Here is an 11310-nt window from a genome sequence, read left to right on the forward strand (position 1 = left end):
CCGAGGCTATAGTCCACATTGTGGTACCTGTCCATTGCCTCCAGAGCTCCATGGGCTAACCAAACACAAGAAAGACTTAGGCCCTGTCCCAATACTATCACTACCCCTAGTTTTCATCCCTAGCCCTAAATTTTGCGCATTCCCGTGAGGGTAGTGGTGTCCCAATTCCTCTTTCCACCTAGGGGTAGTGAAGAAAACTAGTGTAGTGGCTATGAATCTGTCCCTACAGATCGAGGGATTTCCGATGCTGACTAGCTGATCTAGGGACAGAAACATTTCCCAGAATGCTTTTCGTTGTCATTTGCGGACTGAATCGAGAAAAAAAAAACAACATGGCGGACATTTCTTATTTTTTAGCGAATAAAATCAATATTTTGAGTTAGTTTCTGCATAAAAATGTGTTTTGATTACATTTCTAGCAAGAAATATATATTTTACTTTCATAATATTCACTCAGTGAATGTATATAATCACTCGTTTGCCCGTTTGCCGAAGATCATGCCAGAATAAAGGCTGATTTATGGTTCCGTGTTACACCAACGAAGAGCCTACGGCGTAGGTTACGTAACCTACGCCGTAAGCTCTGCGTCGATGTTACGCGGCGAAGCGCGCCGTACGCCGTACCCTGCGCCGTACCCTATGCCGTACGCCGTACGCCGTACCCTACGCCGTACCCTACGCCGTACCCTACGCCGTACCCTACGCTGTACCCTACGCCGTACCCTACGCCGTACCCTACGCCGTACCCTACGCCGTACCCTACGCCGTACCCTACGCCGTACCCTACGCCGTACCCTACGCCGTACCCTACGCCGTACCCTACGCCGTACCCTACAGCGCGATCACGTCTGTACTCGGGCTGTGAGCTGCTGCTGCTCCGATCCGGCGGCTCTTATCATCTCCGAAAACATCGGGTCAAATTTCTTAACAGGCGTTATTTGGATAAACTGAGCCCAGGTTGGGGATGTTAACGGTTACCTTTACGCCTGAAAAAACATTAAAACTTAATAAATTGGCATATTAACAGCGCTCCAGCTGAAATTAAAACAGCTTTTGGCTCTCAGCTTCCTGATTTTAGGGGTGGTGCTGAAAGTAGGAGTAGTGGGTGTATTGGGACAGGGCCCTGGGAAGATTTCAAGTGCCCTAAAATCTGTCCCTTCTTTTTTAGGGGTAGTGATAGAAAGTAGGGCTAGTGAAAGAAAGTAGGGGGAGTATTGGGATTGGGCCTTATTCTCCATCCTCCCCAACCTGGGATGGTGACCACTGGGTTTGAGAACTTTATTAGCATAGGGCTGGTCAGTTGACTCAACAATAGAGGTACAGAGCATTGCCCATTCAGACTCCCTATCCCCACCTCCCCAAGATGTGACTGATGCTCTTTCAGAGATGAAAGTTGAAGGTCCTTCTGACAGGTTTCTCAACCAGACATTCCCAACAAACCTTCATTATACATTTTGGCCTACCACGCATCTTCCCCAATCATTTGACCCAACTTACCACCTTGCCATCAATTCAGCTCTTCACTTAAGTGTCCAAAATATGTCCACAAATCAGATGACACGACAATAAAGTGTTTGTTATGTACAAGCTTTAGTAGCATGTTAGTTCGACAGACCACCAGTCAGATGCAGATCAGACAGGCAGTTCCTTCTCATCTCACTCTGTAACACAGTTGACGTGGAGTACCCTTTTGCACCTTCCAGCACACCGCCAAGGACTCCAAGATGGCCAGGTGCTCCAAAATGTTGTTAAGCACGTAAGTGTAAACAACAGTCAGAGCCTGTTTAGCATCCCAAAGGCACAGAGAATCTTACCTTTCATTTATGAGGGAAAACTCCACTGTAGAGGCTCAGAGCTGGGGGAGAGATGAGTAAACCCACTCCAGCCTGACGCCTCTCACTCCGGGCAAATCCAGAGTGGTTCATCGACGGGCCCATCCCCCACATCTGCCTGTGGGGTGGGACCCTGGTAAACCAAATCCAACTGAAACATATAGGGTTCTTTTCTTTTTTCTTTTTGGTACTAGTGGCCTTTCTTCAAATTAGGTGGACAGGAAATGGGTATGGAGAGAGGGTGGAAGACACGCAGGAAAGAGTGACAGGCCAGGATTCAACCCTGCGCTGCCTGCACCAGGGCAATAGCCTCTGTAAATGGCGCCCGCCAAACCCACTGAGCTATCCAGGGTCCCAGGATATGGGACTCTTCTACTTTTTTTCTATGTCCTGTTGAACAGCTCTTAATCTGGCTCATATCTCAGGACCAGTTTTTATTGGGAGACCCTGCCAGGGGAAACAGACCTCAACAGCATAGCTCCTTGGATCATTTGGACACGCTCACCTCTACACCACAATAATGTGGTGAGTCAAGGATACTTCAGGGGCAGTGCCTCTAAACTTGCAGACTGAGGTGGTGTTCCCTCTTCTTAAGAACTGGAGTGTGTTTTTAAATTGTTAGGGAATTTTACTCTTCAGCCCAGCGATTGTGCGACCGAAATGAGATCCTCCTTGGTGGGGCTCGAGTCTCCTTTAGAGGTAGGGTAAGAAATTCAGTATCTCCCGGATTATGGTGCCACCTCAGCTGCCCCCCCCCCCAACCCATAGAGAGGAGCAGGCGGAGGTGGTCTGGGAATGTAGGACGCCTCCTGCCATTCCCTCTGGGGATGTGTTTCTGGCATGTCCAACTAGGAGGAGGTCGGATGGAGGGATCAATCCAGATCAATGCAATGAAGCAAACATTTTGTATTTGTATAGATAATAAATAATTTAGGTATACTTTATTTCAGGCTTTTTCCAACGTTCAAAAATACCTTTTTAAAGTCATTAAATGTTGAAAAACGCCATCATTGGAATACGCTTTTTTCAAAAATTCAGTATGACATTCATTATGACAAACATTGCTGAGAGTCCAAACAGTAACATGTGAGCCAGGACCTTTAGCACAGACCTTTCCCCTACCACCCTTTATTTCCATGGGTGGAAGTAGGAGCTAAACAAAGTTCATGTCTGATTGACTGACATTTTCTTACCATTTTTCTGTATCAAGTCATCTTGGAAGGATAAACCCTGCAGCTTAAACCTCAGTAGAAATGGAAAACACACAGGGTTGAAATGGTTTCAATGCCTGAAAAAAAAACAACCTGGGCAGTTAAAGTTCTGAGTCTCGTTGGACATAATGCACTTGGGTTAAGAGGAAATGACAAGTTGACAATGACAGATGTTGTCCCTAATTTCAATGAAAAAAATATTTTAAGTCTTTGCCTTTTGTGAAATGTTGTGTTGTCTGTTTTGTTGTGTTGTGAAATGTCATTGCGATTTGCGCCCCAGGATTAACTTACTCAGACAGATGCCCAAATAATAGTTTTTTCTTTTTTTCAATCATTGAAACTATTCTAAATAAGATGCACTGTTGTCTCTGTATTTATACATCGTAAAAACGTATTATAATCCAAGTGTCACCTGCTAGCAGGCTTACCTTTCCCCCTGCACTTCAGTTGCTCAGGCATTCTCGAAACCTTGCTGCCAGTCGTGTACAAACATGTTGGCAAACAGTCCAGACAAGACAACTACTAAGAGACAAACACAAACATCAATAAACAAACAAATCTATTCATACACACCAATACCTCCAAACAGTGTATGCACATGCAGGTGGATTTCAAAGCATTCACTCAGCCTGCTGTCAGATACCATTGTTTGCCCGAGGCAGCATTGTTTGGGTTGTACCCAGTGCATTTCTGTGATCTTGTCTCATAATTAATAAATGGTATCAGCGAGTCACTGGCCTCTCTGTCTGACAAGGCATTAGCATAAACACAGTCTTCCTCTCAATATCAGTTTGCACCACACTGTTGATCTTTAAATATGCATGTAAAAATTTTTGTTACCTCTCCACTTTAATGTCTGAGTGTATTTATGCAGGTCAAAGTGTAAGTAAAGGCTTTTACTGAATTTACAACTGGTGACTGTTTCCAGTATTTGACAATGATTTAGGCTTGAGAGTAAAATCAAAATGAAAACTAACCCTCTGAATTAATCTTTACAGAAAAATCAAGGAATTCGAAAAAGAGAGACACATGGGTTTTACATGGCAACATAAAGAGCAAAGCTCACGGCAACCAAAAGATCAGAGAAGACACAAGCTTGCGATAACTTTCAAAACTGTGACACCATTGTTCCATAGAAATTAACATTATACATTTCATCATCAAATCAAAGTCCAGAAGTAATCGTATTTAACTAGGGAAGCGTACAGCTTCAATGTTATCCCAGGATTTAAACAAATAAGTCATTTAAGCCACTAAGTGCTCTTCTCATTTTCTGTTCTGTGCCACTTTGCCTCCTCTCTCCTCTGTACTCCTCCCCGTGACCCAGAAATCTATCACAGTCTGCCTTGAAGGATGTTTTCATTCCTAAAATGCATCTCGGGAAGAAAGCATTCAGGAGAAAAAGGCTCTGGAAAGGCGGAGATCCATGAGTGAGGATGCACTTTCTGATGTGTTTTGGGCTTCTGTATTATAAAAAAAAAGGGTATTCAACGTGTGAAAATAAATTAATAAGTTATGACACACACTTATTAAACGGAAGGAAATCTCATCACCAAAATCTCAAGTCCATATCTCTGTTATCTTCATTTGGCAGAGATTGTATAAAAAATCTGCAGGCTTCAACAAAACAAGGAACAGGTATATTCAGGTCTGCCACAGGTCACATTTACATGACATATCTTCAAAGTGTCTGCTCTGCACTGCAGAAAGATGTCCCCTTAACCTTTGTATCCTGAATTTGGTTTGCAGGCCAGAGCTTCAGAAGCTGCATGGTGACCTGCAGTCCCACCCTCTGATTACTGCTTGCTTCCACCTGTCTGTATGGATGTCTGGTAGATGCCTGCTGACATCCTGACCTGCCGTCCCGCCCTCTGACCATCTCAGTGTCTGCTGTCTACATCTGCTTGTATACTCATCTGTGTAGTGAACCAGTTAGCCATTGTGTCTGTGTCTCTTCTCTCTTTGTTCTTCATTCTCTCTGTCTGTTTTCTCTTTTCCTGCTCTGCTCAGCTGTCCTCCGGCAGGAGGGTCCCCCCTTATGAGTCAGGTCCTGCTCAAGGTTTCTTCCCTCCTAAAGGGGAGTTTTTCCTGCCACTGTTTGGCTTAAGGTTTTTCTCCCACTAGGGGAGTTTTTTACCTGCCACTATTTATGTTATGTTTATGTAATACTTGCTCGGGGGTCATGTTCTGGGTCTCTGGAAAGCACAGAGAGCCAACTTCTGTTGTAATAGATGCTATATAAATAAAATTGAATTGAATAGAATTCTTGTACTTGCTTCTTTCTGCTTGCATGTCGTTTAGGTCCATACAACCTTCAAAGAGCTCTAAGAACAGTTTATGTTTTAAGGTGGAAGCTGTGTACTTGTGAAAGTGTGAACTATCATTTACAGACGCATTAACTACTAAGCATACACGCTGGTTAAAAACATACCCATTAATCCATTATTAGCAAAAATGCCTTTGAGTAAACTGAAAATGCAATAGGTTTAGTCTGTCAGCTTTGGTAAATAAGTAGTTTGTTAGCTACCTAATTTGGTTTTCTGACTTTTTGAAACTTAGTGCAGTGTCTGATAATCGGTATAAAAATATATATATTTTTTAAGTACATATGTATTTGCTGTACATGTGTAATGATATGCAACTTAATGCTAATTGCCATGTCATCATTGATTGAGACAATAAACCTACTTTGCCTTGATAAAGGGTGTACCATTGTTCTGTGTGTGTCATTTTCATCAGTGTGAATATTATGTTCATCATGAATTTGAGTCACTTACAAGAATTGTTCTGACATAAATAAGTGGCTGTCATCAACAGAAATCGTTTTTGTGCCAGTTTGTGCAAATTCCAACTTTTAAGGAAACCAAACTCACAGTCCTGTAATTGATATAACCAAGTGTTGCAGCGTAGGTAAATTTACAGCAATTAAAACGTCAGGCATGTGAGGGGCTTGTTCTAGACAGGAGCGTTATGCACATGCAAAGCTGATGAAATTCCAGAAGTATATAGAAGTCAGAGCCACTCGAGATTCATTCTTGATAGCATCTTTCGCCATGCAACATGGAGTAGCTACAGAAATTATGATGCAGGCTGACTGTCATGTCAGCTCTTTGAGGGTCTTTCATGGCTCTGCAATCAAATGGACTGGTTGTGTGAAGCCTCAGAGCTATCGACAATGAAGCAAAATCAAATGCATTGCTCCGGTCAGAAAATGACAGATTTGACTGGGTTTTCAGCGGCAAACATTTGAGATGTGTTACTAACTAATCACACAACTTTACAGTATAAAACCCATCAACATACTGCATTTTCATTCACTTTTCTGGTTATTCACATAAATTATATATTTAGTGGTACAGACTTTACCGAATCAAGTGTCATGATATGAAAAATCTGGTCTCAGCAACACAAACCTGAAGTGTTGACAAGCAGTTAAAATATTTTAACAACTTCTTTACTGACATGTTGCCATTCTGAGCTCTTAAGATCCCAAATATAAAAACCAATGTACAAAACAGAATACAAATCATGTAAAAAGGCTCAATTTCCTTGTAAAGCATTGACTCTGGTTCTGTGGATTGATAATTTAACTTTTGGGATTCAAAGAACTGCATTATATAGGAGCAACATAAAAGAGTTACAGTAAACAACAAGTAACTTTAGGCTTTAATAAAAACAAACAGTGCCACATGTATTTTTCCAAATCACACTCTTTACTGTACTCATAGATTGTGTGTCTAATAGATTGTGACTAACTCATCTTACTCTCCTCCTTCTCCTCAGCTGTTAAAAGGTCTGCTGATGTTTTCATGAGTGTGATAAATCCATATACACTGCCTCACACTACACTCATCACCTAACACAGCACACTTTCACTCTATTAGTATTAATAAAGCAAACCATTCCAGTCATTAAAAATGGATAGAGAAGCACATCTGTGTGCAGCTATCTGTGTTGTTGTTTTTCCCCTTCATTGACTTTTGGGCATGCTTTTCTTTCCACCTCTCACACTGTCTCAGCTACGTGTATGTGTGTACCGGTATGTGTGTATATGAGTGCGTGTGTGTGACACACTGTCGCATCTGATGCATTTTTCTGGTCCTGCTGCTAATGTCGGCATCCCCGTCTTCACCACACCTGAGAATTATTATGCAAAAATAACAGCACACAGCATTTCCATTAAGCGTATAGATGCCACCTTCACCCGTCACCATGTGACAGCAAGCCATCGGTATGAGCATGTAATGTCAAATGAACATGACTTAAATCCTAAATGGTTCATTTATGAAGGTGATAAGACGTTTCTGACCGTAATGTGGTGGAAAAAAATGTTATCTTTAAGCTTTAAGCTTTTGACTAGAACAACACTTAAATACATCTCAGACAGACAGACAAATAGATGGATAGATAGATACATAGATAGAAAGCACACTTGACCATAATAATATAATAAATCATACATCAGTTTGATTTACCACAATAAACTGCATCCTATGCAAACCCAGAAAAATCTTTAAAAAAGAAAGAAAAGAAAATAACAGTCAACAACAAGGGACATGTTAGTCACATAAAGACAGTTGTACAAAGGGCTAATTTAGCCAGTAAGGGAGAGGCCATCACAGTTGAGGCTAAAATGATGATGTATACCCCATGATGTGTGTCAGAGTGTACTCCATCTGTCACCAAATGTCAGCTGGATGAGAGATGGGGTGCACTCTTTGCCCCTAACCTACCCTTAAGGATTACCACTTCATATCTGACTCTAAACTCAACCTACCCTCATTTCACAGCTTAGTTTTGACCCTAAACAGGACTCCCAGAATTATCCTTATTGTCATTAAGAATGGGTTTTGGTCTTCATAAGGACTATAGATCCAAGGTCCCAAGGTCAGGAAAGGCTCTTGTGAGAAAACCATAACAAGAATACACACATATTCACTCACATATTCAACTCCACTTACCCTTAACCTCATGTCAGCTATCCTCGCTGTCAGAGTGAACATCCCTCAGTGTCTGATCACATTCGCGTGTATTAGAAAGAAATACTATAAAATCAATTACTATGATCACAGTTCACATAAAGTACACCCCATCAAATCTTCAATATGATATTATTGCAAATAAGGTGGTCCTGATGGACAGTGTTGCCTTGAGGAAACAAATGGAAAATAAAATAAATAAATAGATTTCCCTTGGTGGATTAATCAAGTAATATTCAGTTCAGTTACATTTTTGCCTTCTGCCCACTGCAGCCTCATATCTCCATGTTTGGCTTCTGCTGTTAAAACGCAGCTGCGTCAGTGTTCAACATGCAGCATTTCCGTCATGCATTTCTACATACTGACATTACTGAATTAACTGTTTCTGCATCAACCAGCTCCCTATATTCTCTCAAATCAAGACATTTTCATTCTCTTGAGATGTTTTTGTTTTAGAACCATTTATTTTTCAAGGGCTATTTTTCTCTCCCATATACCGTACTTGTATTATGAAACAAAAATAGAATAATAGAGATACTGAATGAAACCCTGAAGATAAATTATATGTTGAAAGTAACTGTGATTACCTAGGTTTCTCCGAAGATTCATTGTAGATGGTTATAGCTGCGGACAGGAAGGATTTCCTGTAGCGGTCTGTGTTGCAACAGATCTGAAGAAACCTCTGACTGAAGACATCATGTTGAAATGCACAGTATGTAATTGTCTGAGTCCTCATTTTGTCTTCATACATGCTCCAAGCTCCGGTGCCTTTTCATTCTCTTTGACAACTTATAAAGATTGAGTTCAGTGTCTTCAGTCTCACTTCCTTAAGCTGTCTGGATTTGGGCATTAAATGAGGCAATGCTCCCCCATGTAACAAAAACACAAAAACAACAACAAAAAACTTTTAAAACATCTGTTAATTATCATAACAGATGTTTAAAACGTGCCAGGATTCCCACCATTCCCACCCAACAGCACATCTGTCAAACCAGTGTAGAGAAAAAAAAAGCATGAAAATGTTGTATTTTAAAAGAAGGAAAAAAAAGATGCTGGAAATAAAACATGATATGACCTGAGCAAGTACAACAGGGTGCCACCACTGTGGTACCACTCTGATACTGGGTGTGAGAGCAGTTGAGTACTTTCAGGAGGCTCTTCCTAATAACATTCTAACTGACTTTATATATTATAATTTTAGACTGACATTGCTTGTATGATCACAGTTTTATTGTTGTACAAGTAGTTACTTGCAAACAATGAGTGAGTCAAATCACTGTTCCCAATGTTACGGGATTACATATTCCTCATTAAGAGAACATTTTTCAATCATGTTGGAATAGGAGTATCAAAACCATAGTAAGGAAATGTAAAACTTATCCTTAACCTTTAAGGTATAAGTAACACACATAACTCCTGTATGGAGAATGCACAGGAGTCCACGAAGTTCAAATTTTAGAGCAGGACTGACATAACAAATTAACCAATGCCTTATATCTGCCACATGTAAGAAACTTGTGAACAAGCTGTCAAAGACGCAGTGGAAGAGAAGAGGATGTTTTAAAAGGGGGCGGTGAAAGAGAAGCTCAAGTAACTTAAGTGATCAGAAGAAGAAAGGGCGCTGCAGAGATACTGTGTTTGCTAGCGACGACAGTTAATCATAAAGAAATCTTGATACATCTGTCATCTGAATGCTTTTATCTCTTTTTTTTATTCTGTTTTTATTTTTAAAAAAATGCTGTTTAGAAGCAAGTTGATTTTGACTCCTGAACTTTAATTGTCCTTTTATTAATCTTGTTCCTAAATAATGGCTCTAAACTGTATCAGGCATATCTAACTAATCTATGTGAGACATCCCCTCTACTCTTTATTCCTACAAATTCATATTTTATTCTAGAAAGGGGAAATAACATGAATCATTCATGATATTAGGAGACGTCATTGTTGTTTAGGTTAAGAAAACTATATTCTGCCAAAAATGCAATCAATATGTAGATTGTGATGTTTACTTTTGAGGCTACAGCCTTAAGGTGTGTGACCATGGTTTACAGTTCTAACAGATGGAGGCACTCACAGGGCATTTCAAGTTTTCTTCAACTTTCATCCCAATTGCATTAAAAGAAGAATATGGCAAAGGAGCAGACCGACCAGTGCAGAAAAGCGCTGCTGACACTTAGGATCAACATAACTTGCAGAGGCAGCAGAAGACAATCGGCTGTTTCAACTCCAGATAAAGCAAGAGATGTTGCTTAAAGGTCTTCCAGCCTGTAATTAAAGGTCAGTTTCTCCTGTCTTACTGAAGAGATTACTTGTTGTATTTGTGAAAGATTTAACCAATTTTTGGCTTGATATTGGATTTCAGCTGCTCAACAGTTTGAGTTCTCTCTCTCTCTCTCTCTTTATTTTTGTAGTTTTATTTATTTTTTAATTCTAATAATGTAATATGTAATGTATTGTATTTTTACTTGTGCACCAGCAGTCGGCTAGATGATCCTTCTATTCAACCATGATGATGTCATCTTCAGATACACAAGTTTCCCAAAGCAACTTCATCTTTCTATTAGTCAGATCACAACACAGTTTTGCATTTTTAATTTAATTCATCTTACAGGACCATTATTGACTGACTGGTCACCAGACAGTGACTTCCATGACAGAAGTGAGATTGTTAAAAGCCCAAAGACTGCGGCCATTAAGTGGTAGTTTTCAGCCTTGTCCCTTCAATACAGAGAAATCTACCAATCTTAATTTAACAATATAATGAACCACATATAATAGTCTGAAATTTTTTGCAATTGTATTTTGAGATCAAGTATCCATAGATTGCTGTACTTCTGAAAGCCTCTCTTGTATGTTTTATTTCTAATCCGTTGTGCTTAAACTATAATCAGATGTTACTGCATACATTTCCGTGACAACATATTTATTCATATTATCCTGTCAATGATTTGTTTTGTCCCTTGGGATAATACCTACCATAAATATATTAAGACTAAATTCCCATGTGACTAACCCAGATTAATATTTGAGCCCTAATATGGTGCACTGCTTGCCAGGAATAAACCAACTCTTATTGAGTGTGACCCTCACTTAACCTCAACTGCATCACTGACAATTCTCTGAACGCTGTGAGTGTGCTTTAAACGGTATGCAAGCTAATAAAAACAAAAAACTTTGACCATATAATTTCTCAACAATAAAATGAAAATAAATAAAAAGGGGGAAGAAAGAAACAACAAATAGGATTTTGAACAAAGGGGCCTGCATTGCCTCCTTGTGGTCATTAAA

Source organism: Cololabis saira, chromosome 9 (genome assembly GCF_033807715.1).
Source record: "Cololabis saira isolate AMF1-May2022 chromosome 9, fColSai1.1, whole genome shotgun sequence".
Classification (NCBI taxonomy): domain Eukaryota; kingdom Metazoa; phylum Chordata; class Actinopteri; order Beloniformes; family Belonidae; genus Cololabis; species Cololabis saira.